General features: G+C 42.7%; 1 protein-coding gene across 3 annotated transcripts in view; it reads left to right on the top strand.

Moving 5' to 3' along the window:
• The window catches only part of cdk18 (cyclin dependent kinase 18), a 72,124-nt gene that overhangs the window by 36,176 nt on the left and 29,353 nt on the right, over window positions 1-6,595 (top strand). The gene's annotated exons all lie outside the window — the stretch shown is intronic.

Raw genomic sequence — 6,595 nt, 5'->3', positions numbered from 1 at the left:
TGTTTGGATGATGAAAAATGATTCGGATCAATTCAGTTGTGAAATCTCCAAGGATTCAAAACAATTACATTCAACAAATACGTTTACTTTATGCAGAAAGAACGCACATCGGTGTGACGGACAGGGGTGCACATACTTTTGATCGTATAGCGTGTTTTCATTTTACGCCTGTGTGTATGAGCTGTTATTATAGGTTATGAGCACGCTAACCAATTAAAATGAAGCTGTGATTTATGTTCAAGCTGGAAGTAGAGCCAGATTCGCCGTTCTGGACGATTCATCAGCGCCACGAGGAGCCGACCGTGCCGCAGTGCAAAGAGAAAATAAGGATGAAGAATGTGTTAGAGTTCATACATGCACATCAGGGCCTGTATTCATGAAAATTCTTATTGTTACCAGTGTAAAGAGTTTCTCCTAGTGACGAAATTCCCCTTCGAATGAAAGAGAAGATCCTAGTACAGATAAAAGTTATTCATAAAGCATCTTAACCCTTAAAGGTGGGGTCTCCGATTTTTGAGAAATGCTTCAGAAAACCGAGTCGGGCCTAATAATAAACAAAAAACAAAACAAACGTGTAGCCAATGAGCAGAAAGGGGCGGGGCTTGTCACTATGGGCGGAGAGAGTGTTCAGTGCGCATGTGTGACATTAGCAGAAAGCGGTTTTAACATCGACATGGAGGATAAAAACAAAGAAAGAAAGAGAAGAAAGACTTACGATAAGGACAAGAAGTAGAACGTGTTAATATAGGATCAGCTTTCCAGCGCTGGAGAGAACTGAAGGAGCAGGAAGTCGGCCACATATTCACAGGTTGGAGTTTCCCGAGTCAATAACTCCTGAGCTAAACGCTGTTACTACACAAATAACACCTCTTTTCTATCGTAGTAATGTAGAGAGGCAGCTACAACCGCGTTTTGTGTAGTAACAGCGTTTAGCTCAGGAGTTATTGACTCGGGAAACTCCGACCTGTGAATATGTGGCCGACTTTACTTAAGACGCCGAGGCGCTTTTTTCCTTCTCGATAGGTGAGTAACGTTGGTTTTGCTTTGTTACACAGAACTAATATATGCCTTTGTCCTTTACATCATTATGCTTGTGTGGCATTTTTGCTTGTTTGTTTATCTACAATCGTATTGTTCTTCCCTTCAGCTATGATAAAGACACGTTTCTTTCTGTTAGTCGCCTGGGTTACGTATGTATGTGTGGGCGGAGCTATCGATACAGGGGTGGGACCGTGTTGGGTTAGGGGCGTGTTTGTTTTGGTGATTTCAAATGTCAACATTGGCATTCAAACATCGGAGACCCTAACTTTAAAAGTGCTCATAGCGTCAAAAAGTTTAGGAGGTAAGATGAGGACTTTTAACAGGCTTGAGTTTCTTTATCAGAGAAGAAAATGCCCTATAGGTGATGAGGGAGAAGAAATGTATTGTATACAATATTTAATCATGATAGTGAGTTATAAAGATGATACAGATTAGATTGTGTAGGGATTATTTATGTGACCAATCATATTAGAGATAACATCTCAGGCTTGGAAATTCTCTGCCGGAACATTAAGGGGCGCTCCGTCAGCGTGTTGTGCCACGTGTTTCGTGTCATGTCTGGAATCACCTGTTTCTAATTGCCTGATAATCATATTGTCTGTTTTTTAACATAGAGACAAAGTGAAGGTTTATAACAGACCAGAATTTAAAAGCGATCCTTTTTATTGGCCAACCAATCACAGTCTTCGAATGATTGTCATACATGGTAACGGGCTTAGCCCCGCCTCCTCTCTAAGATAAAAGTTTGGTCCTGAAGATAAGATTCCTAGTTACAGAGTTGGGAGTAAGTCACTCATGTGCAAGTCACAAGTAAGTCTCAAGTCATGAATGTCAAGTCAAATTCAAGTCGAGTCTTTTTTTAATATTTGTCAAGCAAGTCTCAAGTCTCAAATTTGCGACTTAAGTCTGACTCAAGTCAAGTCATATGACTCGAGTCCCCCATCTCAGCGTAGTTAGATATCATTCATTAATTCATTTTCTACCGCTTTTCCAAACTATTCTGGTCACAGGGTGCCTGTGCCTATCTCAGGCGTCATCGGGCATCGAGGCAGGATACACCCTGGACGGAGTGCCAACCCATCACAGGGCACACACACACACACACACACACACACACACACACACACACACACACACACACACACACACACACTCTCTCACACTCTCACACACTCACACTCACACACACACACACACACTCTCTCACACTCTCACACACTCACACTCACACACTACGAACATTTTTCCAGAGATACCAATCAACCTACCATGCATGTCTTTGGACCGGGGGAGGAAACCGGAGAACCCGGAGGAAACCCCCAAGGCACAGGGAGAACATGCAAACTCCACACACACAAGGCGGAGGCGGGAATCGAACCCCCGACCCTGGAGGTGTTAGGCGAACGTGCTAACCACTAAACCACCGTGCCCCCCCTTAGATATTTTTAAGATAAATTAGGAGCTGCCTGAGATCTTTATGAATACGGGCCCAGGGGTTCTTTCGAATAGGAATAGTTTCTAATAGGAACACACTTGTGCGTAGAACCTACACATTGTGCAAGAGGCGTTTAAAGAGGTGTGTATTATCATAGAGTCGGGTGTCCAGCTAATTAGACTGCATGCTGTGTGTGAGAGAGATTTGGTTTGTTTCCTGTTTAGCCGCTTCACCGAGCTGTTGTATGACCGTTCTCTGGCAGTCATAATCCCGTTACTCATAACTTCCAATAAAGAAAAATCGCTTAAATAAACGTAAAAAAAATAAACGGGGGTTGGTGAAGATTATGCGCTTAATACCTGAAATGTCAGAGATTGCTGCGCAGAATCGATGAATCGTCGGCACTAACGGCCACCCACGATATTAATAAATAAGTGCTGCAGGGCCGAGGATTAGTCATGTGAAGCACGGAGAGAGAGACTCAGAGGTCTAGTCATGCTTTCCAGGCTCTGGGTGAAGGAGAATAAAGAGGCATTAGTGATCCTTTATGCTCATAAAGAGAGAACAAAAGCGAAAGAGAGAACAGAAAGTGGCTCCTCTTTGTGATGTCTCGCTGAAGTTAAAGCGTAATATTTCATTGCCTCAGCACTCTATTCATTTTGTCACTCACACACTGTACTGACTGTCACCTTATTTTTCTAGACCTCGCTCAGCTTTCATTCATCTTTTATGCCGTAACGTTTTTATATTGAGATTCAGCTTTCAGACTCACTTAAAAGCACGACGCTGGAAAGCACACAAGAAGTACGACAACAAGAAGAAAGGCTGGAAAGGATTGTTAAATAGAGTACACAAATACGCTGAAAGGTGCACTTGGATTTAATTGGGGTAAATTGGAAGGGATAACAGAATTAGATATGAAGGGAAAGTATTTTTAAAAAAAAATAATAAAACAGGTACTGCAGCATTCTGCGAATTTTTCGAAATAATCATTTAAATATGCAAATGAGGCAACGCAACTTTTATTTTTGCAATGCATCGTGTAGCAGGAAAAAGTTCATACAAGAGGGTTGGCTCTATTTCTTATATTTTGCTGCTGATTGATTGATTGATGTTTCACAGCTGTTGTCATATTGTTACCAGATTTATATTTATATTGTTTTTTTGTGGTTTTTTTTTTTTTTGGTTAATTTTAAGTAGTATAAATATCACCTAATATCAAAGCTATTCAACATATTTAAATCTCTGCAAATTAGAAGTCCAATCCTGACAGTTTAGGCCCCGCCCATTTGGATACAACAGGTGGGCTTTAAGAAACATACAGTATGTCAGGGATTCCTGTACAGTTTAAGGCTCTTTTAAATGTCCCGCCTTCTCCATATGGTGATTGGGAGATCTTTTGAAAGGGGCGGGACATCATAGCTAACTGGAGGCAGTGGCTCCGAGGGAGCCTGTGCCTATCTCAGGCATCAGCGGGCATCGAGGCAGGATACACCCTGGACGGAGTGCCAACCCATCGCAGGGCACACACACACTCTCATTCACTCACACACTCACACACTACGGACAATTTTCCAGAGATGCCAATCAACCTACCATGCATGTCTTTGGACCGGGGGAGGAAATCGGAGTAAACCCCCGAGGCACGGGGAGAACATGCAAACTCCACACACACAAGGCGGAGGCGGGAATCGAACCCCCAACCCTGGAGGTGTGAGGCGAACGTGCTATTGGTTAATTTTAAGTAGTATAAATATCACCTAATATCAAAGCTATTCAACATATTTAAATCTCTGCAAATTAGAAGTTCAATCCTGACAGCTTAGGCCCCGCCCACTTGGAAACAACAGGTCAAATGGCAGCTAGGTTTTATGAAACATGTCAGGGATTCCTGTACAGTTTAAGGCTCTTTTAAATGTCTCGCCTTCTCCATATGGTGATTGGGAGATCTTTTGAAAGGGGCGGGACATCATAGCCAACTGCCAATCAGTAAAATGGAAATGAACAATTAACCCTAATGACTGACATCTCACAGCGTAAATGCTTATTTTATTACATTAAATTGGTGTTATTGGTATTGTAAAGAAATCGTAAAAATAAACCTTTGTTTGATCGATTGCGAGTGTAGATAGGTGACGTTTAGCTAGCTAGTTGTAGCATGACGTGGCAGACACTGCTAATTTGGTCAACAGAACACAAAACTGTGCTTCCTGTATTTGACAAAACCTCAAGCACTTAGCAGACACCTTTATGCCGAGTGATAAACAACTCATCTTGGTGGACCTGGGGTTCGAACCAATGACCTTCCAATCAGTAGCCCAACACCTTATCCACTGAGCTACCACATCTCGTAAGGAGAGTGTCATCTTTTATAACAATGAGTAACAATGAGTTTTCAGTTCTCAGAAATTTATAAATAAAAAAAAAATTAAATAAATAAGAAAAATGTCTTCTGGCACAAAGTTCCAAAAAGTGCTTCTGAAATGTGTGAAAAGATTAAAACAACACATCTGTTGTTTGCACCAGGAACGAAATCGATACATATTTAAACTCCACACTTTTGTAATTAAAGGATTCATTTGTAAAAACTACCGAAAGGCAAGCGACATTGTTCTGCGAAGAGGCACGACGAAGGCGAGGGCGAGATTCACACCACATGCCGTGTGCACACACCCCAAGGCGTACGAACCGGCGTGTGAAATCGTTGCTCCTTCACAGGCTGAGAAAAATAACTTATCACATGGACAAGAAGTCATTCTGAAGAAACTAATAATGTCAGCAAGCAGAAGTGATTTTTTTTTTTTTCAGAATAAACGGTTACGTCACGTTAAAACGCCTGGAATCGTTGTGGACTAGACAACATTCTGGAAATGAAATATACGAATTCATAAAAAAAAATTTATTAAAACATCTGTCGGATTTCTGCCGTAAAAATACCAACAGCAGCGACACAATTTGTGCAGAAATGATTTCAAAATATTCTTGTTCTCACGTGTTTTTGCTGTACATACGTGAAAAAACTTTGGGATGCCGTTTAATTCGGAACTCATCTGTATCCGCCGAGTGCTGGGTCAGCTTATCCTTCAAAGCATGCCGTGTTTTCTTTATGCAGGAAATTCACCCATTTATTGCTGTTCATTTCCACAAGTAAACATTCAACTTAAAGTGTATCCCACATCACTAGCGCACACTGATTCCATGACCTCGATTTAGTATCTTGTGGCTTCATTGGGTTGCCTGCAAATAACCGGTGGAATCTCTGGACTCCCTAAAAAGCTGTCACGACCATACCATAACGAAATGAAACCTGTATTGATGACATTCTGGAGCAGCGATGGTCCAAACAGCTCCAGATAGAGATTTCTACTTCACGGCCCAGAGGACGATGAACCTAGCAGATGAGAAAAGATGGACTTGGCGTCCGATTTCTCATTCCACAGCCAGCCTTGGCCCGATAATGAGGTGGATCTCAATTATGCCGCCGCGCCACTGTGAAATGGACCGGGGGGGCTCCTGCTACCGCGCCTCTCGAGGCCCTTCAAGCCCTCTTGTCCAAATTGAACTGATGGAGCAGAAAAGCCATTTTGATTTTTTCGCTCTCACCTCCATACCGGAGCCTAGGCAGTACGAAAAACAGCAGGCCCACCACGGTTCTGGCCAAGGTTGGGCCACGCCGACGGCGCTTCGCATCATAGAAGCATAATTAGATTTGCGCTGACAGTCTGTTGACACGGGATGTATTAATTGGGGTGCCTCGGATTGACATGCATTTAGATAGCCACATCATAAATGCATGAAACTCGGCACGGTGCACACTAATTGCGTTGAGTTCCGTAATTATGGTCCGCGTGATTAATGGCGCCTCCTGTCACCAGCATATGGCAAAGTTGACCTCACGGTTATTGAGTTAGCAGGCCAATCAGAAAAAGAGAGAGGGAGGGAGGGATTCATAAGGAGGGATCGGGGGGACGACTCGGATGTGAGCTGCTCTGCTCTGATTGGATTAAAGTCTACTGTCGGGAACTTCATTTTTTTTTTTTTTCTACTTACCTCTTAGGAATGTGACGGACAGCAGAACAGCTGCCACCGTCATGTCCGGTTTTTGGCTCGTACAATAAC

This window comes from Tachysurus fulvidraco, chromosome 2 (genome assembly GCF_022655615.1).
Source record: "Tachysurus fulvidraco isolate hzauxx_2018 chromosome 2, HZAU_PFXX_2.0, whole genome shotgun sequence".
NCBI classification, from domain to species: domain Eukaryota; kingdom Metazoa; phylum Chordata; class Actinopteri; order Siluriformes; family Bagridae; genus Tachysurus; species Tachysurus fulvidraco.
The sequence above is the reverse complement of the archived record's forward strand: the minus strand, read 5'-3'. Positions and strand labels throughout refer to the sequence as shown.